Below are 26,035 nucleotides of genomic sequence, written 5' to 3'. Positions count from 1 at the left end.
TAGCTTGTAATTGCTGCTCCTAAAACAACACACTCTCTCAAAGAAAAATCCCAGGAGTTAATTAAAAGCTGTGGAAATGTCTTTATGTTGCTGATGCTTCTGTACCTCAGTGCTGATGACTGCATTTCCAAAAGGGCTCAGGCATAAGGAGGTGATTGCTGGGTAGGTGGCAGGCTTTCTTTATATATATATATATATATAAGGAAAGCCTACAATTTGCATGTGGTCACCTTCGCACCTGAAGAGATTTTGATCAATTGTGATGCTGCTTTTTTCCCCCCATTTGTTATCATCTTCTTTTGATACTTAAAACCTTGTAAAATAATATAAAGCTGTAAATAGATTTGCCAAGTACATAGTGGAAAGAAACTTTGGTAGAGTTTGAATACATTGAAATGCATTTTATGGAACTATCTTGAACTCAAATAAACTTGGAGAAATGTAATGCACTGTGTATTGGGCAGTGGTTGTTTACCATAACTTTGCTAATGCTCAACAACAGAGTTGAGGCTAATATTTCAAATTGGGTCCATGGTCTTCTTCCTTGGGCTGCACATGGTTTGGTGCAGTTTGGTGAAAGGACTCTAAATAAATAAAGCACAGATTTGCTTCTGTGGCCCCAAAGAAGGACCTAGACTTTCAGGGCTCAAATTTTTCCTTTGTAAAATGAAGCCTTTGGACTTGATATTTTTCCAGCCGCCTTTAGTTCTTTAGAAGTCTCTGAATCCAGATCAGTATAATAAAACCAGTGAGAGGAGATAAGTCACTTTCTCTCATTTGGGAAATAATGAAGATTTATTCATATTTAGAAGCAAAGATACCATTTAGCAAAAGACTGTTTGTGATTTTTTAAGCTTTTTTTCAGTATTTCATTTCTGATATTTAGTCTGTGTAGAGGTTTGCGTTCTGTCACTTTATCTTCAACAGATACTGCTATAATGCCTTTGAGCTTATGGGTACGTGGGATGAAGGGGAGAAATCCCAGGCCCAGAACGTAGTACATAAAAGTGCCTATTTGTTGTGATTTCTGAGATGCATCCTGCATTCTCATCTTTTACTCACTTTTAACAGAACTGTCCCATATGCACTGAATATATGTCATTTCTGGAGGATCCAAAGATGAACAGGTCGTATATGCAGACCTCAGGGTTCAGATTGTACTTTTGCATACAGACCAATAATCACCAATAATTACCTTCATCGCTAAGGCTGCCATTTAAAAATCACATGGATAGGGTGAAACACACATTAATAGATGGCAGTATGGGACAGAGTTGAACTCTACTCTGCTGAAACAAAGGCAGGAAGGTTTTTTAGCTGGGTTAGGTCAGTGGAAAAGTTCCGGAGAACATGAGGGAGAGGTTGGTCCATGAGATGAGGCCATCTGTGTCTGAAATTTGGTTCTTATGGAAGAGGCTCCTTCTCTTCCCCCAGAGACTGGGAGATCAGGGCTCTATCTTTCTAGGATGACATTTCAAAGGAATAACACCCAGGTCTTTGAAAAAGACAATGTGAAACTGGCAAGAAGCTGAGAGAAGTATTCTATCACAAAGGGCAGAGGAAGGATGTACAACTGCAGGTTTTCTCAAGTAAATACTTTAGGAAAAGGGAGGCAAGGGGCCTGTAATCAGGAAGAAACTGTGTAAAGCTTAGTGAAGCCGAGGGGAGCATTGAGGCATCCTGGCCAAGATGGAAAGAGAGGAACTAGTTCATGACTCAGACGAAAAAAGCTCCCTCAAGAGGTTACCTCTGTTCCATCACTGTGTCATAATCAAAGTTTTAATGAGCAGTTTCCTAAGAACAGGAGGAAAAGCAATTGCTGTGACTTAGGAAGCCCTGCTGTGTGAGGCGGTGGCCTGATTAAATGAAATGTGTCTCTTTCGTTCTCTCTCTGCATAGGCTCCCTCATGACTGGCCTCAGCATCGGTGGTGTGTCCGGGGAAGGAGGTGCCTGATGGCAAGAGCGGAAGAGCAGGGAATCAGGGAAGACGGGCTCGTGGCTGGTTGAAGAACGGCTCTCCCCACGGTCACACCGAACCCCTGTGTACTCTGTGTCCTGACATGGCCTTTCCAGGAGCTTCCACGGGTAAGGACCTGAACACTGCTCCACCAGAGCAGTGGGGCGTCTGGCCTGGGAGAGGGGGAAGGAGTCTGCCGCCCGGAGGGATGCTGTTGAAACCGAGGTTGGGTGGAGGGGACGCATGGGGAGTGGGGCATCTGTGCACTGTTTCCTTTCTGTCTGTTTTTAGTTTTATTTATTTATCTTTTTAATAGCCTGAGTGAGGGATCAATACATGAAGTATTTGAAAAGTGTGGCTGGAAACGCCACTTCATTCTTAATTTCTAAATGGCAGTTACCATGGAAAGGATACCACACACTTATGCACATTTATACACAGGCATCTGAGACTAGTACTGAAACAAAATGTTTTAATTTTTACTATACAAAGATAATGAGGATATTACAACTTTTGGAGTAAAATAGATAAGGCAAGAAGATACACAGCATGCACGCTGTGTTCAAAGACTACCTTCACCTACCCCCATGTGTTAGAGAAGGGGGAGGGACACACACCCCTCTTGAGACATTGCACTTGGTAATAATGTATCTTTGGTTTTAAATTTAAGAAAGGGAGAATTTGGGAGCCCCTGAGTGGCTCAGTCATTTAAAGCATCTGCCTTCGGCTCAGGTCATGATCCCGAGTCCCAGGATTGAGTCCCTCCTCGGGCTCCCTCCTCAGCGGGGAGTCTGCCTCTCCCTCTCCATCTGTCTCTCTCCCCCTCTCTCATGCTCTCTCTTGCTCTCAAATAAATAAATAAAGTCTTAAAAAAAATAAAAAAGAAGGGGAGTTTTGGTGAAAAGAATCTTATCTAATATTACACATATTTTAATATGTACTTCTTCTGTGAAGTAAAGTACTATTTATCAAGTACGTAAAAATCTTTAAGGCCCACTTTCAAGCCCATTCACAAGGAGAAGACAATAAAACCTATCTTTAGCAAGTATGTGTCCCTTCCAAATTCATGCCCCTGGTGACACTGATCCGTAAAGAAAACTTCTTCACATTCAAACCTCAGAGGGCCCTCACGCACTCAGATTAAAGACTTTTTGCTCAACCATCCATCACTCATCCATCAGTTCATTTACTTAGTAAACATTTCTTAAACACTAATTATATGCTAGTTACAATGCTAAGCACTTAAAAAACCCAGATAAATAAGTCCCCAACTTTCAAGAAGTTTACAGTAGAGTAGTTAAAATATGTTTAATTTCCTAACTGGCAGAAAGAACTATGTTCACTATGACAGTCACATAATGAGCCATGTGGCAACAAATCCTATATGCCAGCTCTCACCTATTTCTTTTTGTTTAAAGATTTTGTTTATTATTTATTAATTTGTTTATTGAGTGCAAGTGGGGGAGGGGTAGAGGGAGAAGGAGAGAGAATCTCAAGCAGACTCTGCACTGAGCACAGAGCCCAACATGGGGCTCAATCTCACAACCCTGAGATCAGGACCTGAGCCTAAATCAAGAGTCTGACACTTAACCAACTGAGTCACCCAGGTGCCTCATTACCTGCCTGTTTCTTGAATTTATAGCTGGTTTTCTTTAGTATATCTAAGGCCCAGCAATGCAGACATAGTAATATGAAATAGCACAATAGCATTATATAATAGTTATAGCTTAATGAACAACACTAAAAATCCAGACCATTTATTCTAAGAAAGAACTAAGAATTCATCTCTAACACAGTTCTCTAGAATCTTCACCTACAATCTTCTGTTCTCTAGTGAGTACATTTATTTGAATATACTTTTTAAAGGGCATGTATATTCCAAGGGGTAGAGGAAAATTGTAAGAAAACCTCCTGCGTTGCTCAATTTCTCTATTATGATGTACTTAACATAATTAGCTCTGGGAGAAAAGGGAATCGGTTGATATAAATAGTAAGTGTAATGCTGTGTTTTCTTGGGGCAACAAGTCCTCAGCTGATTGGTAAACCAAAGCCCTGAACAACTCTACCTCCTTCAACTGATGCAGGATTTCAATTGCCTTAGTGTGTAAGTTCATCTTTTTAGGAATGTGTCATTCAAATAAATACACCCAAAATGGCTCCTTGTTACTACTTCATTCAGTTGAACAGAGTAGGATTTGAATTATCAAAATGTAGATTCTATATTCCATTTCGCATTAAGTAGATCCTGGAGTATGTCAGGATGAAGGTTCTCTGAGTGCATTTCATATTTCATGGGAGCTGTGCCATTCTCCAGTGAGCTGACCTGGCAGTGCATCTATGGACCAAATTTACCTGGTATCTAGAACTCTGCGAGAGAGAAGTATATGCTATCTTCCAAGTTGTGGCTTCAGGAAAATCCTATTATCTGATTATGCAACTAAGCAAAGCTATGCTACAAGGTAAGCATCATATCAAAGATGAAATGAAATCGCGCCAGAGCTTAGCAATGAAAAATACAAGCAAGAAAAACAAGACATTTTTTTTCAAGAATACGAATTTCACCACAGAATGTCCCATATTTTCCTAATTTGAAGAGAGAGATTGTGTTATTTATATCATTTTGACAAACCACTAAAATAACCTTTGAAAATGGGATGGCATGTGCCTTTAAAAGCTGACTGAGGCAGTCCCTAAAAATAGTTTACCAAGCAACAGAGTCAAATGTTGGGGAATTGTTCTTTAATGCATTAGAGAGTCTATTCCTATGGCACTTAAACTAGCCAAAGTAATAAATATAAAATGGTAATTTTTCTCCATGAGCTGTTCTTGCTGCTCCCACATGATTTCATTTCCACCCAGGAGTAATATAACACTGCCTGCTAACAGGCTCCTGAATTCAGGGAAGAATGCAATGTGCTTCTGCTACTTGGTTAAATGTACTCAAAAGGAGTTAGCAATTACAATTAATCCCTCTGCTGCCTGGGCACTGCCAGTCTCTATTTCCAGAGTGTGAGTATCAATGGGGTGTTTCAAGTGCAAGGAAATTTTAGACTCCAACAATAGAATGGTTGAATACCCTTTTATAACCAACCGCCCCATCCTCCCTTTCCTTCCCCCACCTCTCAGTCACAGCAGGATAAATGCTGACCCAGGAAGAATTTCTGTGTCAGTCCTGCGAATTTGAATAACAAGATCACTGTTAAAGAGAAACATGCATTTCCAAAACTGAGTCATACAGGGGAAAGAGCTTATCAGAGATGAGGGATGTATTTCAGTGAAGGAAACTATTAAGGAAAGGATAAAAAATTAAGAAATGTGGGGCATCATAAAACATGGCTTTCCTGATGGGCCATTTCCTAGATCCCCTCCAGAGCAGTGAGTTAATGCATACAGGCGCCACGGACTGCTTTGTTTTCATGGGACTGAAGAAAGCATGGACGTTACTTTTGTATTATTGAAATTATAGTACACCCAGAGCCTGAAGATCTGAGTCTAGCTTCCACCATTTTTTTTTTCTTTTGGTCTAGCAGTGTTAGTTTGTCCCTTATTAACCTCCTTTGTGCATGTTGCTTGGCTAGGTGGTGAATAAATCTAATCAGATGCTGATGTTGTATTTAAGGTGAGAAGATTATCCAACTCTCTATTAACTTAGATATAATTCATGTATAAATAAACATATGTCTCTTTTTTGCTTCCCAATTTTTGACCTGAGTAGTCTCAAAAAACAAAACAAACAAACAAACAAAAAAATGGATTCTGCTTCTGGATAGGATTAATACACCTGGAAGGAATGTTCGCCCAACCAGAAAAAAAGTCAGAAAAACTATAAAATTATAATGTTCCTTCAGCCCAAAGATAGCTATGGTGGCAGAGCTGTCAGGGAAATCCAAGGAGAGACAGGCCCTCCAAGGATGAGAACATTTAGTTATCGGTAGTGGAGCATGGGAGGCATTAACGCCATGTGCCATACAGGTGGGTAACAAGGATTCAGCTGAAATCTTCAAAGAGTTGCTAAATGCCAAGAGTGGGTGTCTCAGTTTGGGCTGCCATTACAAATACCATAGAATGGCTTATAAGCAGCAGAAGTTAATTTCTCACAGTTCTAGAAGCTTGAAGTCTGAGATTAGGGTGCCAGCATGGTCAGGTTCTGATGGAGGCCGGCTTCCAGGTTGCAGATTGCCATGTTCTTGTTGTATCCCTACACGGTGGAAGGGCAGAGGGGGCTATCTGAGGTCTCTTTTATAAAGGGTACTAATTTCATTCACTGGGACTTCACCTTCATAACCTAATTATGTCTCAAAGGCTTGACCTCCTAATACCATCACATTGGGAATTAGGATTTGGGGGCCACAAATGTTCAGTTCACCGGGGTGAGGTCTCAATGTAGAGACCCTGGGATCTTCAGACATGGGTGGACCCACTCTCAGGATCCTCTTCAGGGATCTATACCAGGTGCTCATTAGAAAGCCTGGGACTTGGTGTGAGACTGGACAGTTCGTGTAGATCTGGAAGATAGGAGTGGCTATGCTATAGGAAAAATACAATGTCTGGGTCCTTCTGTTCCAAAGAATAAAATATTAAACTGCTGAGGGAGGTCAGCAGATCCAGTCACTGTTACTGCCCCCCCCCCCAACCCAGCATAAAGTTTGGCCACCTTGAGAAGAAGTAAATCACTGGGATGGCCTTCCTCCACCCCAGAACTTGGCACTGTGAACCTACCTGAGACTGAGTTGGGACCAGGACAGCAGAGACTCCCCTTACTCTCACCCCTAGTAACACTCAGTGACAAGCAAAAGCGGTTATGCTGGGGAAGAAGCAGGAGTATGTAGAACCACCTCCTCTGGGTAACATAACATCATTGTGAAAAACAAAAACAGAGGGACAGGAACATGAACGTATTAGTCAAATGACTTCACTACTTAATTCTCCCAAATATTTAATGAAAAAGTATTATCAACGGTACAAAAACTCTTCCAGAATATAAAAGAGGAATAAACATTTCCCAGTATATTTTATGAGACCAGCATTACCCTGATACCAAATGCAAACAAAGAGATTACAAGAAAACTATATACCGATATCTTTCATAAATACAGACACAGAAATTTTCCACAAAATAGTAGCAGCTAGAGTCCAGCAATATATTGAAAAGATTATTTAACATGATTAAGTGGGTTTGTCCTGGAAATGCAAGTTTTATTTCACATTTGCCAAACATTCAATGTAATTTGTCACATTAACAGCCAGAAAAAAGCAAAAAATCATATTATCATCTCAATAGCTCCAGAGAAAGCACTTGACAAAGTTCAGCATCCATGGGCCCTCATAGTAAAAACTCTAAGCAAACTGGAAATTAAAGGACGTCAGTAAGGTAAAGGGAATGCATTGATGAAAAGGTATAGTAAATATCATACCTTTAATGGTAAAATATTGAATTTTTTCACTTATGATCAAGAATAAGGCAAGATTTCTCTTCTCACCCCTTCTATTAAAATTGTACTGGAGGTCCTATCTAAAGCAATAAAGTAAGGTAAAGAAAAAAAATAAAGTAGAGATACATAACAAGACATAAAATTATCCTTATTTTCAGAGAGTCTATGTTAGAAAAAAAATCACAAAGAATCATTGAGGAAATCTACTAGAATATATAATTTAGTTTAGCAAAGTCATGGGATACAAGATCAATATACAAAATCAATTGCCTTTTCTATATGTTAGCAATGAACAATTGAAAACTAAAATTTAAGGCATCATTTATAACAGCACCAAACATTGTAAACTACTTAGGCAAAAGTCTAATAAAATATGTACAAGGTCTATATGTTAAAAACATTACAAAAAATTATTGAGATAATTCAAAGACTTAAATAAATGAGATATGCAGTACTTATGGATTAAACGACAGTATTGTTAGGATTCATCCCAAATTGACCTATAGAATTCAAATTAAAATGATGAGCAATTTTGTGTAAGTCAACAAAGTATTTTTTTTATTCTTATGTTAATCCCCATACATTACATCATTAATTTTAGATGAAGTGTTCCATGATTCATTGTTTGTGCATAACACCCAGTGCTCCATGCAGAATGTGCCCTCCTCAATACCCACCACCAGGCTAACCCATCCTCCCACCCCCCCTCCCCTCTAGAACCCTGTTTGTTTTTCAGAGTCCATCGTCTCTCATGGTTCATCTACCCCTCCGATTTCCCCCGCCTCATTCTTCCCCTCCCGCTACCTTCTTCTTCTTTTTTTTTTTCTTAACATATATTGCATTATTTGTCAACAAAGTATTTTTAAACATATATAAAAATAGAAGAGAACTAAAATAACAAAATAATTTTGAATAAGAACAAATTTGGAAAACTCACACTTCCTGATTTCAAGGTGAATTATGAAGCTACAATAATAAAGACTGTGATATTGGAGAAAGGATGGACATATATAAATGAAACATATTAGAAAATCCAGATATAGACTTAAATACATGGTTAATAAATTTTAGCAGAAGTACAAAGGAAGGGGTGCCTTGGTGGCTCAGTTGGTTAAGCAGCTGCCTTCAGCTCAGGTCATGATCTTAGGGTCCTGGGATTGAGCCCTACGTTAGGCTTCCTGCTCAGTGGGGAGTCCGCCTCTCCCTCCCTCCCTGAGAGAAAGAGAGCACACAAGTGCGAGGAAGAGCACTTGTGTGCTCTCTCTCTCAAATAAATAAAATCTTAAAAAAAAAAAAAAAAAAAGCAAAGGAAACCCAGTGGAGAAACTATAGTCTTTAAACAGTTGCTGATAGGATAATTTCACATCCACATGCAAAAATGTCCTCCACTCATCTCTTATACCACATATAATGATAAACTTAAAAAGAATCATATGCAGAAAAAGCATTTGACAAAATTCAACATCCATTTATGATAAACACTCTTAACAAATTGGATGTATAGGGAACGTACCTCAACATAATAAAGGCCATATATGACAAGCCAACAACTCATGTCATATTCAATGATGGAAAGCTGAAAGCTTTTCTTCTAAGATCAAGAACTAGACAAGGCTGTCCATTCTCACCACTTTCATTCAACAAAATATTGGAAGTTATAGCCAGAGCAATTTGGCAAGAAAAAGAAATAAAAACAATCTAAACTGTCCCTATTTACAGATAACATCATATTATATATATAGAAAACCCTTAAGACTCCACCAAAAAACTGATAGAACTAATAAATGAATTCAGTAAAGTTGCAGGATACAAAAATCAATGTACAGAAATCTATTGCCTTTTTATACACTACTAAGAAATTAGAAGAAAGAAATGCATAAAACAATCCCACTTGTATTTGCATCAGAAATAACAAAACACCTAGGAATAAATTTAAACAAGGAGGTAAAACACCTGTATACTAAAACTTTAAGACATTGGTGAAAGAAATTGAAGACACAAGTAAATGAAAGATATTCTGTGATCATGAATTGGAAGAATTAATATTATTAAAATGCCCACACTGTCCAAAGCAATCTATAGATTCAGTGCAATCCCTATCAAAATAAAATGGTTTTATTCACAGAAATAGAAAAAAGATTCTAAAATTTGTATGAAACCACAAAAGATCTTGAACAGCCAAAAGGCAATCTTGAAACAGAAGAACAAAGTTGGAGGCATCACATGCTTTGATTTCAAAGTATATTACAAAGCTATAGAAGCCAAAACAGTATGGTATTGGAATAAAAACAGACCCATAGATGAATGGAATAAAACCAAAAACCCAGAAATAAACCCATGTATATATGGTCAATTAATTTATGACAAAGGAGCCAAGAATATACAATGGGGAAAAGATAGTTTCTTCAATATATGGTGCTGGGAAAACTGGGCAGCTACATGCAAAAGAATGAAACTAGACTACTCTCTTATGCTATAAATAAAACTTGAATGTAAGCCCTAAGACCATAAAAATCACAGGAGAAAACATAGACTATAAACTCTTTGACATCAATCTTGGTGATGAGTATTTGGATTTGACACCAAAAACAAAGGCAGTAAGAGCAAAAATCAACAAGTGGAACTACATCAAACTATAAAGCTTCTGCACAGGAAAGGAAATTATCAAGAAAATGAAAAAGGCAACCTACTGAACAGTAGGAAATACTTGCAAGTCATATATCTGATAAAGGGGCTAATTTCCAAAATATATTTAAAAATCTCATACAATGCAACAGCAAAAACACCAAAACAAACAAACAAAAAACCCCCAAATGAATAATCCAATTTTAAAATGGGTAGAGAATCTGAATGGACATTTTTCCAAAGAAGACATACATATGGCTATCAGGTACATGAAAAGAGGCTCCACTTCACTAATATTTAGGGAAATGCAAATCAAAACCACAATGAAATATCATTGCACACATGTTAGAATGGCTATTAGCAAAAGGACAAGAGATAACAAGTGATGGTGAGGATAGGGAACCCCTGTGCACTGTTGGTGGGAATGTAAAGTGGTGTAGCCACTATAGAAAACAGAATGGAGCTTCCTCAAAAAACTAAAAAATAGAAAGACCATACGATCCAGCAATTTCACTTCTGAGTATTGATCCAAAGAAAATGAAAATGCTAACTTGAAAAGATATGTGTGCTGTATGTTCATTGAGCATCATTTGTAATAGCTTAGATATGGCAAAACCTAAATGCATATTGACAGATGAATGGATAAAAAAATTGTCATACACACACACAATAGACTATTATTCAGCTATAAAAAAGAATAAAATCTTGTCATTTGTGGCAACATGGAAACCTGGATAGATCTTGAGGGCATTATGCTAAATGAAAGAAGTCAGACAAAGAGACAAATACCACATAATATCTCATATGTGGCCTCTAAAAACTCAAAACAAAGCACAACAAAAGAAGAAGCTCATAGACACAGAGAACAGATTTGTGGTTGCCAGAAACAGGGTTGGGTTAGTCGTGGGTAGGGGAAAAGAGTGAAAGGAGTCAAGATACAAACTTCTAGTTACATAATCAATAAATCATGTGATGTAATGTACAGAAAGGCAACTATAGTTGATGCTATACTGCACATTTGTAAGTTGCTAAGAGAGTAAATCTTGAAAGTTGTCATTGCAAGAAAAAGAACTCTGTAACTAGCATGGTAATGGATGTTAACTAGACTAATTGTGGTGGTCAATTTGCAATATATACAAATACCGTATTCTGTAACCTGAAGCTAATGTAATGTTATATGTCATTATACTTCAATAAAAGAAAAAAAGAGGTCATAGATCTAAATGTAAAAATCTAAAACTGTAAAACTTCTAGAAGAAAACATACAAGAAATATTTATGAATTTGGCTTGAAAAGAGTTTCTTAAATACAAAACAACAAATACAAATCATAGGTCAGTAGGGAAAAGCAAATACAAATCTCAGTGAGTCCCCATGATAGTTATTAAACTACAACAAAAGATAGTGACCAAGGTCTGCATCTTTGGTAGTGCTGAGACCATGAACAATATGGTATGATGTGATGTGAAACAATTTTTTTTCTGGGTATTCTTTTTTTTTTAATAAGTTTTTTAAAATTTTTAATTGTTATGTTAATCACCATACATTACATTATTAGTTTTTGATGTAGTGTTCCATGATTCATTGTGTGTGCATAACACCCAGTGCTCCATGCAGAATGTGCCCTCTTTAATACCCATCACCAGGATAACCCATCCTCCCACACCCCTCCACTCTAGAACCCTCAGTTTGTTTTTCAGAATCCATCATCTCTCATGGTTTGTCTCCCCCTCCGATTTCCCCCCCTTCATTCTTCCCCTCCTTCTATCTTCTTCTTTTTTTCTCTTAACATATATTGCATTATTTGTTTCAGAGTTACAGATCTGTGATTCAACAGTCTTGCACACTTCACAGTGCTCACCATTGCACATAGCCTCCCGATGTCTATCACCCAGCCACCCCATCCCTCCCACCCCACCCCCCACTCCAACAACCCTCAGTTTGTTTCCTGAGATTAAGAATTCCTCATATCAGTGAGGTCCTATGACACATGTCTTTCTCTGATTGACTTATTTCGCTCAGCATAACACCCTCCAGTTCCATCCATGTCATTGCAAATGGCAAGATCTCATTACTTTTGATGGCTGCATAATATTCCATTGTATATATACCACATCTTCTTTATCCATTCATCTGTTGATGGACATCTTGGCTCTTTCCACAGTTTGGCTATTGTGGACATTGCTGCTATATACATCGGGGTGCACATACCCCTTCAGATCCCTACATTTGTATCTTTGGGGTAAATACCCAGTAGTGCAATTGCTGGGTTGTAGGGTAGCTCCATATTCAACTTTTTGAGGAACCTCCATACTGTTTTCCAGAGTGGTTGCTCCAGCTTGCATTCCCACCAACAGTGTAGGACGGTTCCCCTTTCTCCACATCCTCGCCAACACCTGTCGTTTCCTGACTTACTAATTTTAGCCATTCTGACTGGTGTGAGGTGGTATCTCATTGAGGTTTTGATTTGGATTTCCCTGATGCTACGTGATGTTGAGCACTTTTTCATGTGTCTGTTGGCCGTTTGGATGTCTTCTTTGGAAAAATGTCTGTTCATGTCTTCTGCCGATTTCTTGATTGGATCATTTGTTCTTTGGGTGTTGAGTTTGATAAGTTCTTTATAGATTTTAGTTTACTAGCCCTTTATCTGATATGTCATTTGCAAATATCTTCTCCCATTCTGTCAGTTGTCTTTTGGTTTTGTTGACTATTTCTTTTGCTGTGCAAAAGCTTTTTATCTTGATGAAGCATCAATAGTTCATTTTTGCCCTTGCTTCCCTTGCCTTTGGCGAAGTTTCTAGGAAGAAGTTGCTGCGGCTGAGGTCGAAGAGGTTGCTGCCTGTGTTCTCCTTTAGGATTTTGATGGACTCCTGTCTCACATTGAGGTCTTTCAACCATTTGGAGTCTATTTTTGTGTGTGGTGTAAGGAAATGGTCCAGTTTCATTTTTCTGCATGTGGCTGACCAATTTTGCCAACACCATTTGTTGAAGAGACTGTCTTTTTTCCATTGGACATTCTTCCCTGCTTTGCCGAAGATGAGTTGACCATAGAGTTGAGGGTCCATTTCTGGGCTCTCTATTCTGTTCCATTGATCTATGTGTCTGTTTTTGTGCCAGTTCCATACTGTCTTGATGATTGCAGCTTTGTAATAGAGCTGGAAGTCCGGAATTGTGATGCCGCCAGCTTTGCTTTTCTTTTTCAACATTCCTCTGGCTATACGGGGTCTTTTCTGGTTCCATACAAATTTTAGGATTATTTGTTCCATTTCTTTGAAAAAAGTGGATGGTATTTTGATGGGGATTGCATTGAATGTGTAGATTGCTCTAGGTAGCATTGACATCTTCACAATATTTGTTCTTCCAATCCATGAGCATGGAACGTTTTTCCATTTCTTTGTGTCTTCCTCAATTTCTTTCATGAGTATTTTATAGTTTTCTGAGTATAGATCCTTTGCCTCTTTGGCTAGATTTATTCCTAGGTATCTTATGGTTTTGGGTGCAATTGTAAATGGGATCGACTCCTTAATTTCTCTTTCTTCTGTCTTGTTGTTGGTGTATGGGAATGCCACTGATTTCTGTGCATTGATTTTATATCCTGCCACTTTACTGAATTCTTGTATGCATTCTAGCAGTTTTGGGGTGGAGTCTTTTGGGCTTTCCACATAAAGTATCATATCATCTGCAAACAGTGAGAGTTTGACTTCTTTGCCGATTCGGATGTCTTTTATTTCTTTTTGTTGTCTGATTACTGTGGCTAGGACTTCTAATACTATGTTGAATAGCAGTGGTGATAGTGAACATCCCTGCCATGTTCCTGACCTTTGGGGGAAAGCTCTAAGTTTTTTCCCATTTAGAATGATATTCACTGTAGGTTTTTCATAGATGGCTTTTATGATATTGAGGTATGTACCCTCAATCCCTATACTCTGAAGAGTTTTGATCAAGAAAGGATACTGTACTTTGTCACATGCTTTTTCTGCATCTATTGAGAGGATCATATGGTTCTTGTTCTTTCTTTTGTTAATGTATTATATCATGTTGATTGATTTGCGGATATTGAACCAACGTTGCAGCCCAGGGATAAATCCCACTTGGTCGTGGTGAATAATCCTTTTAATGTACTGTTGGATCCTATTGGCTAGTATTTTGGTGAGAATTTTGCAACCATGTTCATCAAGGATATTGGTCTGTAATTCTCCTTTTTGATGGGGTCTTTGTCTGGTTTTGGGATCAAGGTCATAGTGGCCTCATAAAAGGAGTTTGGAAGTTTTCCTTCCATTTCTATTTTTTGGAACAGTTTCAGAAGAATAGGTATTAATTCTTCTTGAAATGTTTGGTAGAATTCCCCTGGGAAGCCATCTGGCCCTGAGCTTTTGTTTGTTGGGAGATTTTTTGATAAATGCTTCAATTTCTTTAGTGGTTATAGGTCTGTTTGGGTTTTCTATTTCTTCCTGGTTCAGTTTTGGTAGTTGATACATCTCTAAGAATGCATCCATTTCTTCCAGATTATCTAATTTGCTGGCATAGAATTGCTCATAATATGTTCTTGTAATTGTTTGTATTTCTTTGGTGTTGGTTGTGATCTCTCCTCTTTCATTCATGATTTTGTTGATTTGGGTCATTTCTCTTTTTTTTTGATAAGTCTGGCCAGGGGTTTATCAATTTTGTTAATTCTTTCAAAGAACCAGCTCCTAGTTTTGTTGATCTGTTCTACTGTTCTTTTGGTTTCTATTTCATTGATTTCTGCTCTGATCTTTATTATTTCTCTTCTCCTGCTGGGTTTAGGCTTTATTTGTTGTTTTTTTCTCTAGCTCCTTTAGGTGTAGGGTGAGGTTGTGTATTTGAGACTTTCTTGTTTCTTGAGAAAGGCTTGTATTGCTATATACTTTCCTCTTAGGACTGCCTTTGCTGCATCCCAAAGATTTTGAACAGTTGTGTTTTCATTTTCATTGGTTTCCATGAATTTTTTAAATTCTTCTTTAATTTCCTGGTTGACCCATTCATTCTTTAGTAGGATGCTCTTTAGCCTCCATGTATTTGAGTTCTTCCCAACTTTCCTCTTGTGATTGAGTTCTAGTTTCAAAGGATTGTGGTCTGAAAATAGGCAGGGAATGATCCCAGTCTTTTGGTACCGGTTGAGACCTGATTTGTGACCTAGGATGTGATCCCTTATGGAGAATGTTCCATGGGCACTAGAGAAGAATGTGTATTCTGTTGCTTTGGGATGGAATGTTCTGAGTATATCTGTAAAGTCCATTTGGTCCAGTGTGTCATTTAAAGTCTTTATTTCCTTGTTGAACTTTTGCTTAGATGATCTGTCCATTTCAGTGAGGGGGGTGTTAAAGTCCCCCACTATTATTGTATTGTTGTTGATGGTTTCTTTGCTTTTGTTATTAACTGGCTTATATAATTGGCTGCTCCCATGTTAAGGGCATAGATATTTACAATTGTTAGATCTTCTTGTTGGATAGACCCTTTAAGTAGGATATAGTGTCCCTCCTCATCTCTTATTATAGTCTTTGGTTTAAATTCTACTTTGTCTGATATAAGGATTGCCACCCCAGCTTTCTTTTGGTGTCCATTAGCATGTAAATGGTTTTCCACCCCCTTACTTTCAATCTGGGGGTGTCTTTGGGTCTAAAATGAGTCTCTTGCAGACAGCATATTAATGGGTATTGTTTTTTAATCCAATCTGATAGCCTGTGTCTTTTGATTGGGGCATTTAGCCCATTTACATACAGGGTAACTATTGAGAGATATGAATTTAGGGCCATTGTATTGCCTGTAAGGTGACTGTTGCTGTATATTGTTTGTGTTCCTTTCTGGTCTATGTTGCTTTTAGGGTCTCTCTTTGCTTAGAGGACCCCTTTCAAGATTTCTTGTAGGGCTGGTTTCATGTTTGCAAATTCCTTTAGTTTTTGTTTGTCCTGGAAGCTTTTGATCTCTCCTTCAATTTTCAATGACAGCCTAGATGGATAGAGTATTCTTGGCTGCATATTTTTCTCATTTAGTGCTCTGAATATATCCTGCCAGTCCTTTCTGGCTTGCCAGGTCTCTGTGGATAGGTCTGTTGCCAGTCTAATGTTTCTACCATTGTAGGTTACATATCTCTTCTCCTGAGCTGCTTTCTGGATTTTCTCTTTGTCTCTGAGACTCATAAGTTTTACTATTAGATGTCAGGGTGTTGACCTACTTTTACTGATTTTGAGAGGGGTTCTCTGTGCTTCCTGGATTTTGATGCCTGTTTCCTTTCCCAAATTAGGGAAGTTCTCTGCTATAATTTGCTCCAATATACCTTCTGCCCCTCTCTCTTTTTCTTCTTCTTCTGGGATCCCAATTATTCTAATGTTGTTTCGTCTTATAGTATCACTTATCTCTCGAATTCTGCCCTCGTGATCCAGTAGTTGTTTATCTCTCTTTTTCTCAGCTTCTTTATTTTCCATCATTTGGTCTTCTATATCACTGATTCTCTCTTCTGCCTCATTTATCCTAGCAGTTAGCGCACCCATTTTTTATTGCACCTCATTAATAGCCTTTTTGATTGCAACTTGGTTAGATTTTAGTTCTTTTATTTCTCCAGAAAGGGTTTCTCTAATAACTTCCATGCTTTTTTCAAGCCTAGCTAGTACCTTTAAAGTCATGATTCTGAACTCTAGATCCGACATCGTACTAATGACCATATTGAGTAGGTCCCTGGCAGTCGGTACTACCTCTTGTTCTTTTTGTTGAGGTGATTTTTTCAATTTTGTCATTTTGTCCAGAGGAGAATAGGTGAATGAGAGAACAAAATGCTAACAGGGTAACAACGTCCCCTGAAAATATACTCTAAACAAATCAGAAAAGACCTGAAGCCAGGGGAAAAGAAAGGGAAAGAAAGAAAAAAGAAAAAGAAAAAGATAAAAACAAACAAAAACCGAACAAAAGAAAAAAAACAGAATATGATCAAATATGATCAGGCTGGTGCATAGATCAGTGCCACACACTAGATTTTGGGTGTATTTTGGTCTGTTAGAAGAAAGTGCCTCCCAAAATTTTAAAGAAAGAAAAACTTATATATGTACAAAAATAAGGGTTGATATGATGAAGGGATGGAATATGACTGTAAAGATGAAAATTATAAAAAATTTTATAAAAGGAATTGATAAGAAGTTGTTTGAAAAAAGAAAGAGGAGGATTTAAGAAAAAAAGGGGGAGAGAATGTGATCAGGCAGGAGACTAGAACAAAGCCATACACTAGAGATTTAGGGTATATTTTGATCTGTTAGAAGAAACTGTATCTCAAAATTTTAAAGAAAGAACAACTTGTATATATATATGCCAAAAATAAGGGTAACTACTATGAAGGGATAGAATATGATTCTAAAAATGAAAAATAAAAATGTTTTTTAAAAAAGGGATTGAAAAGATGTTGGTTGAAAAAGGGAAAAAGAAAAATTCAAAAAAAAAAAAACAGTTAAAAAAAAATTAACTTTGAAAGACTAAAGAATCATGGTAAAAAAGCCATGGATTCTATATGCAGTCTTCCCCTAGCACTGGAGTTCTGCCATTCTCATTGATCGGTAAACTTGGTCTTGGCTGGCTGTTCTCGCTGATCTTCTGGGGGAGGGGCCTGTTGCCATGGTTCCCAAATGTCTTTGCCAGAGGTGGGATTGACCCGCCCTTGCCTGGTCTGGGCTAAGTCATCTGCTTGGGTTTGCTCTCGGGAGCTTTTGTTCCCTGCAAGTTTTCGGTACAGCTTTGGAGTCTGAGAGTGAAAATGGTGGCCTCCCAATCTCCGCCCCGGAGGAGCCGAGAACTCGGGGCCCCACTCCTCAGTGAGCCCCCAGAGAAAAGCCGTCAGTCACTCCCGTCTCCCCAGTCTCCGGCTGCACTCCGTGCTCGCCCGGCCTGTGACCAAGTGTTTCTGTCTCTGGCACACGACCCCGTGTGGAGTCTCCAAACCCCGCAGATCCCTGCGGTGCGCTCCCGCACTGCTCCTCCTGTTGGGGGAAGGGGAGTCTCCCTGGATCTGCTGCTTGTTGGGTCCCTGCTGGAGGAGCAGGGGCCCGACTGTGCTGTGGATCACGGTTTATGGTGACCCCGAGCTGAGAGCCCACGCCTGGGCTCCGCCTCTGCAGCTGGCTTCCCTGCTCCGTTACCTGGGAGCTCTGCCACACTCAGGCACCCCCGGTCTTTCTGTGACCCCGAGGGTCCTGAGACCACACTGTCCCATGAGGGTTCCACCCCCCGCTTAGCCACTGGAGCAACGTCCCTCAGCGGAGCCGACTTCTAAAATTTTCGATTTTGTGCTCCACCGCTCTATCACCTGCCAGAAGCGGCCAACAGAGGCCCCCTCCCCCGCCATCTATCCTCCCAAATATCGCCTGGGATTTACTTCTCCACATGTCCTACCTTCCAGAACGTGGTCGCTTTTCTGTTCAGAGAGTTGTTGCTATTCTTTTCCTCGATCTCCTGTTGAGTTTGTAGGTGTTCAGAATGCTTTGATCCCCATCCAGCTGAATTCCTGAGACCAGATGAAATCCAGGTCTCCTACTCCTCTGCCATCTTGCTCCGCCCTTCTTTCTGGGTATTCTTAACAAAAATGGATAATCTCAGTCTCATCACTAGGAAAAAATCAGATTCTAGTTGAGGGTCATTAGGCAAAATAACTGATGGATGATTTCCAAAAGTGTCTGTCACGAAGGACAAAGAAAGTTTGAGGAACTATCACCAAGTGCTGAAGATTAAGAAACACCAAGAAAACAGAAAAAGGAAGTTAGTGGAAAAACTGATGAAATTCAAATAAGGTCTTTAGGATAGTATATAGTATTATACCAATGTTAATTTTCTGTTTTTGATAATTGTACTCAGGTTATATATGATATTAGCTTTAAAGGAAACTGTCTGAGGGATACACTATTTTTGCAAATATTCTGTAGGTTAAGTGTTCAAAATAAAAAGTTTAAAAATTGACAATAAGAATAAATTAAATAATAGGTGGACTAGATATTGACTAATATTGACATGCGTAGACAGTGAAATTAAAAAGTTGTACTTTATTTAATAAAATATAAGATATTTAATGAGATGCCATTACACTACACACTTACCAGAATTGAGACCAAAAAGAATGGTAATGCTGAGTGTTGGCAATAATGTGGAACAACTCACATATATTGCCTGCAGAAATGCAAACTTTTACAGCCACTTTGGAAAGGAGTTTGGTGGGACACCTGGTGGTGCAGTCATTTAAGCATCCAACTCGTGATTTCAACTCAGGTTGCAATCTCAGGGTTGTGAGACCAAGCCCAGTGTCGGCTCCACAATCAGTGCAGAGTTCGCTTGAGATTCTCTCTCCCTTGCCCTCTGCTTCTCCCCTCCCCCCTCTCTCAAATAAATAAATAAATAAATAAATAAATAAATAAATCTTTAAAAAAAAAAGAGTTTGGCAATTTCTTATGAAGATAAATACAGACTTTCCATACTGTCATCAAGTCCTCCAAAAAGAAATGAGATGTATTCATACAGAAATCTGTATGTGAATGTTCATAGTGGCAGTATTCATAGTCACCAAAAATTGGAAACAACACAAATGTCCTTTTCCTGATGACTGGATAACCACCCATATAATGGAGCAGCACTCAACAATAAAAAGAAGCAAAGGACTAATGCACACAACACAGCTGGATATCAAATGTGTTGTGCTGTGCAGAACCAGACTCAAAGCATTTCATACTATATGAGCTTACTTATGTAACCATATGAAAAAGGCAAAACAATAGAGACAGGTATGTCAGAAAATAAATTAGTGGTTGCTTAGGAGTTGAGGTGGGGAAGGTTTTGCCTCTGGAGGGACACAAGGGAACTTCTGAGGGTGGAAAAGTTCTACATGGTGATTGTGGTGGTGGTTACATGGTTGTATATGTTTTTAAAAACCCATAGAACCATACACTGAAAGGATAAATTTTACTGTATGCAAAGTTGACCTCAATCAACCTGACTTTAAGAAGAGTAAGTTTCCTGTGTTTTCTTTGAGAGAATGAAAGACAAGCTGAGAGTTTAGAGAATAGACAGTGTTTTGGGCCTGAGGGAAAGCTCAAGCTCTCTTGTGTCCTTACAACGGCCCTTGCAGGGTCTGTAGGGCTCAGACAGCGGGCAGTGAAAGAGGGGCGTTGGGCCACTAGGCCAAGAGACCAGCATAATCAAAGACACTTCATCAAAAATTGCACCTATGATACAAAATAATTAATATTTGAAATTTATGGCGCATTAAGTGAGATCAGGAAGGCCTGTGTTATAAAATCCTCGCTCTCCCTAGAACTAATTGTGTAACCTTCAGAAACTCAAGTTTTCTCATATAACATGACTATAATAATAGTATCTGTTATGAGCTGAACTGCATCTCCCTGAAACTCCTATGTTGAATCCCTGACCCCCCACTGTGACTATATTCAGGGACAGGGCCTTTCCAGAGAACTGAGGTTAAAATGAGGTCATAAGAGTGGGCCTTCGTCCAGTAAGATTGGTGACCTTAGAAGAGAAAGAGACACCAGTGATGCACGACTCAGAAAAAGAACCTGTGAGGACAGAGTGAGAAGGCCTTCGTCTGCAAGCCAAAGACAGAGGCCTCAAGAGAAACCAACGTCGCCAACATCTCGATCTGCCACTTCCAGCCTCCAGATTTCTGTTGTTTAAGCCATTATTCTGTGGATAGCTTATCATGACAACCCTAGCAGACGAAAACATTATCTTTATGATGTTATTCTGAGTATTCTTTTCTTAAAAAAAGATTTTATTTATTTATCTGAGAGAGAGAGAGAGAGAGACCAGGAGCAGGGGAAGTGGCAGAGGGAGAAGCAGGCTCCCCTCTGAGCAGGGAGCCTGATGCGAGGCTCAATCCCAGGACCCTGAGATCATGACCTGAGCTGAAGGCAGACGTTTAACCGACTGAGCCACCCAGGTTCCTGTATTCTGAGTATTCTGGGGATATCTCTAAGGTCTGGGACCCAGTACATGCTCTAATATATGACCTAATATTAGTAGTAGGGTCAGTGTCCGTGGGTGAGTTATTGGTACCAAAGGTTAGGAATATAGGTTTGGTCAGATGGTGGAAGACCTTGAATATCACAGTAGCATTTATATTATATTCAAGGGCAAGTGGAGAATCACTGAAGACCCAAGGACTAGGAAAGCGACATAATTGGAGTTGTATTTCAGAGCAATGAGTCATAGCTAGGAGTCACTGCATGAAAAGTGTGGCACATGGGCAACCAGTTTGAGGGCGTCAGTGAGAAATGGTGGGGAAATAGACTCGAGGTGAGGGAAAGGGCTACGGTACAGGGGCTGACAACAAAACCTGGGGCCTGGACGTTGATTGTAAAGGAAACCAAGACGTTTGGGGCATTGGAATGAGAAAGACTAGTCACATGAGGGGGAGAAGGTGAGGGGGGATGGAGAAAAGGAAGCTCTCAACTGCAGATGAAGTGAACTACAGCTTTTTGCTGGTATTGAGTAATCGACTGATTAGTGAAATGGAAATTATAATATTTTGCCTTCCTGTGCCAAAAAGTTATTTTGAGGGTCAAATGGGATTATCTAGAAAACTTTTTTTTTTTGCTAAAGAATTCTACAAACATCATTAAGATTTCGAATATTGAAATTGCTTAAAGCAGGATCCTTATTGTTTTGAAAAGCACAGGAATCCCATAGGGAGGAGACTTTTCATATGCTTTGCACCTCCTACAGTAGTAACGAGATGAATATGACAAGTATGATCAATTCTGTGTGCCGGATGCCAGAATAGAAAGGCAATCTCAGGCTTCATGACCTGACAACGTCCCGAGCTTTGAGGAGGAACAAGCTGCCTGTGACAGGTGGCATCGTGTAGAGCTGGTGGGAAGAACCAAGAGAACAGAGGTGCTGGAGCCAATAGCCACTATGGGAGGATGGAGACCATGCGGGAGGGAAGAAAAGCAGGATCTGTGCAGAGGCCCCAGCAGCAGGAAACCAACCTCTGGGCTGTCCTGAGCTGCCAACCAACTTCTCTCCTGCAGGATGCTGGCCACTGCTCCTGGCAGGGAGGGGAGGCAAGGCGGTTACCTGGGCCTGGGCACGGGGAGTGCTGAGTGCTGAGTCCCCCCTGCTGCCCTTGCCCAGCAGCAGCTGCTCCTTCCACTCACAGAAAGCCCCTTCAGCACCAAACGTGGGAGAAGCTCGCCTTGAAAACGGCACATTGCATCGCCATTCAGGTGGAAGAGACATTTTAGAGGGCCCTTGGCATCCAGCTGTCTCTTCCGTCTCATAGTGGCAGGACTGTGATGCCTGTCTGTTTCTGTGCTCTTTGTCGGGGTGTCTCCCCGATGCAGCCAGAACAGCTGCAGGCACCCTGATGGGCATGGAGATGGGGCAGCCAGTGTCGCATGGGGAGGGACCACCTGCCTCCTTCCACCCTCCTCCACCTGGCCGGGAGCCCAGCACCACCAGGGCCCGGCTGTCGGGGACCGGGGCTACCACCTCCGTGGGTCTCGAGGTGCTGTTTTAACCTAAAACATCATTTTCACCACCAGATTACTTCTAGGGACTTTTCACCAAATGCAAAACACGCTAATTACTCTCTCTCTGTCTCTGTCTCTGTCTCTGTGGGAGATGCTATCAGAGTCCTAGAAGAAAATCAAGGGACCTCAATCGCTTACAGATAGATAATTAATTAGACCCATAATAATAGACAGTTAATTGCCATTTGCTATATAAGCTGAGGCATCTGAATTGGAGTGCACCTATTATCTGAAACCTTGTGTTTTCCAGATCGGTTTGGAAGGAATTCAGCCTGTGTTGGCATGCTGTTAGCTCTTTCTTGCCTTGGCACAGAAGAAAGGGCAAAGTGGAAGGACCTGCTTCCTAATTACTCATCCGTATCACCCTGAGCTATTAAATTCTCTGATACTGTGGCATTGATTTGACTCATCCATTTTGCCATTCTTTGCATGAGAAGGGGTAGAAGAGAGCACTGGAATACGGTAAAGATTTAATAATATAGTATTTTAAAAATACTGTTATGCAAATAAATGTCGATAAAATAAAATCTGATGACTGTGCATAAACTTGCTGATCTCTGCTTCTTTTTCTTTCTTTTTTTTTTTTAAAGATTTTATTTACTTATCTGACAGAGAGAGAGTTAGCGAGAGAGGGAACACAAGCAGGGGGAGTGGGAGAGGGAGAAGCAGGCTTCCCGCCGAGCAGGGAGCCCGATGCGGGGCTCGATCCCAGGACCCTGGGATCATGACCTGAGCCGAAGGCAGACGCTTAACGACTGAACCACCCAGGCGCCCCTCTGCTTCTTTTTCTAACCCTCCACTTTCTTGACCTCCTTCAACTTCCTACAACAGAAACAGACCAGCATGCTTTCTATAGTGCACTGCCACACTGGGATTTATGTCCTACCCACCATTCAACAACCTCTATGCTTGTGAACCTCTTTCTGCTTCAATCACCAAATTCCCACCGGACGTACATCCCTGCTCATCCACACTGTGTCTGTCTGTCCAAGCCATACCCTCCCTCATACTTAACGTCACTGGAAGTCCTAGCCCTTGTCTGGTAGTGCACGTGCTTGACAAGCTGTTTACATGCTGGAGTCTCACTTTATTCATCCCTAAAATGGGAATGGAATATTGCATCTCTTACTACAATGTCTGATGTCTCTAAGCTATAGTGAACGCCATCATCACCATAATGACTATTACCATATCCATCCTCACAATCACTGTCATCAGTTCATCCCTGGCCAATCTACCTTTGTAATTCTAACCCTTCAACGATGATTTAAAATTATTGTTATTTACTTAAAGTCTTAAACTTTCTCTCTCTCTTCACTTTAATAATGAATCTTTTTCAGTTAATCATTTTTAAATGGGGATAATGTCTGCTTTGTGTATCTTACGATATTGTTTGGAAACCGAGGAGAGATGAATTACTTAAATGTGCCTGCTACATTCTTAGATATTGAATATTACTTCTATTTTTATTATTATAACAAAATATGCACACTTCTGCTTCCCCAGGCCACTGCATTTTGTATAGAAACCATTACAATTTTGTATTCCTAAACTCTCACTTTATGTAATTCCAAACATTCTTACTCACCGGCATGTGTTACCATAAAAAAAAGAGAAAAAAAAATGGGGTTTATGGACAACTAGCAGTCTCTGCCTCATCACAAGTTCAGGACATACGGGGCAGCAAAAGTCCTCAGGCCCTGTTCTCTACACTTAAGCACCGTCCAGATAAAAAGACAGGTGCCTTAACCTCCCCTCAGCACACGGGAGCCGTAACCTGCAACCTTCAAGGTGCAACCTGTTAGCTTGTCTTTCTCCATTATGCCAGATAAGAGATTAAAATACAGGAAGTAATTTAGAGAGGCAGATGTGGGTAATATTTTTGGATAAGATCATCTCACATTTTTTTGAAAAAAAAATGTTTCTTAATTTTTAACTGAAAATATTTATAAAACAAAAAACGTTTAAAATAACAGATTTGTGGAAGAAAATATGTGCAGCCTAACAATAGAAATAAATGCAACTTATGAATAATTAAAATGTGCTTTTCCTTCTTGATTTTCAGAAACGTGATTTCTCTGTTCTCTAAAATACTCATGCCATTACCATCAACATTCAAACGATTATAAAAAGGTGTCTTTGGATTTCATTTACAATTCAAGGAACTTTCTATCTCCGCTGTTTAGGAAGGAGATGCTGTCAGGAATTACCCAACATTCCCAAGTGGGACTGTTTTTAATATTTTCACCTGTCGAAGTGAATCACCCTCATTGAGGGGTTAAGAGCCGCCTGCGTGTTACATGTTCACAGTGCTCCCCGTGGGGAGCCATGTGTGGACATGACTCACGCTGCATAATTAAGATGTAATGAGTTTTATATTTTCATAAAGTCGAAGGAAAAGAATGGATCTGTGCCTCTTCTTTCATTCTTTATTTAATTAAATTCTGTCTACTTTGTCTATTTACACTGTCATCTGAATGTCAACTCTGCCCCATAGGTAAAGATGAAGTTCACGTATGCCCTATTCTCACCCCATAGCAAAGCAATGCTATCCCTGTAATTGATGTGCATTCACAAGGGCTTGACCTCTCCTGGTCACCTCTGGCTCCAAGCTCTAGTTTCCAGAATGCACTCTGTGGTTTTCCTCCCGTGCTCTGGGCATTAGCCCTGTTCTCATGTTAAAACAGCTTGAAATCGCCACTTGCCTTCTTTCCCTGAAAAACAAACACAAGCAAACAAAAACTCCTGTGTACGTGAGAATAGCAGATTCATCTGCATATCGGCAGGGGTGAGGGACCGGGGTCTTACATCACAGCCACGCCAACTTAAAATCACGTGCAAAACTTTTTTGTTTGATGATGAAGATGATGAAGATGATGATGATGATGATGATGATGATTTGCCTCTTTTATGCTAATGCCTTAGTGCTCTTTTGCCTAGACAACTGGGTAGAGTAGGAAATAGCTGGAAAGCCTTGATATAAGGCAGCAGCCTCTCTTCCCCCAGTTGGGTAGGGGATGTGAAGACAGTGAGAAGCAGCCTCACATCTACAAAGCTACTGGGATAACTGTGGAACAAAGAGCTCCTTATGCTCACTCCTTTGTGCCAGAATTGGGAAAACAAAACAAAACAAAAACAACGTGGAAAGGTCATTCCCTTAAAAAAAATATTGGTGGATCACAGATGATTTGCCAAACACTCTTTCAGGGCATGGAGATATGTGGGAAGAAAGTTTTCAGAGCAAGCGAACAGGAAGTGGAGGTCAGGAGGAGTGTGCTGGGCGGGTAGAAGCCCCCAGATGTGCAGGCGGAGCGGAGCGAAGGCAGGAGAATGCAGGACCAACCTGGTGAGGGAACTAGTCGGTCTTAGACTGATAAGGGCTGCAACAACAGAAAATTATTTTCTCACAGTTCAGGAGGCTGGAAGACAAACATCAAGATGTCTTCACCATTGGTTTCTGGTGAGACCTCTCTCCCTGGCTTGTCATC

The 26,035-nt window shown here is 39.9% G+C and overlaps 1 long non-coding RNA gene across 1 annotated transcript; it reads left to right on the top strand.

Annotated features, from left to right (window-relative positions):
* Positions 1–1,903: 1,903 nt before the first annotated feature.
* Positions 1,904–23,002, top strand: LOC118001813. The gene is made up of 3 exons (XR_004676844.1): positions 1,904–2,086; positions 4,273–4,417; positions 22,798–23,002. It is a non-coding gene; the product is annotated as an uncharacterized LOC118001813 (long non-coding RNA).
* Positions 23,003–26,035: the final 3,033 nt, after the last annotated feature.

The sequence above is a fragment of the Mirounga leonina genome, unplaced genomic scaffold (genome assembly GCF_011800145.1).
Source record: "Mirounga leonina isolate KUSES-001 unplaced genomic scaffold, KU_Mleo_1.0 Mir_54, whole genome shotgun sequence".
In the NCBI taxonomy this organism is placed as follows: domain Eukaryota; kingdom Metazoa; phylum Chordata; class Mammalia; order Carnivora; family Phocidae; genus Mirounga; species Mirounga leonina.
Note: the sequence above shows the minus strand (reverse complement) of the source record. Positions and strands in the feature narration are given on the sequence as shown.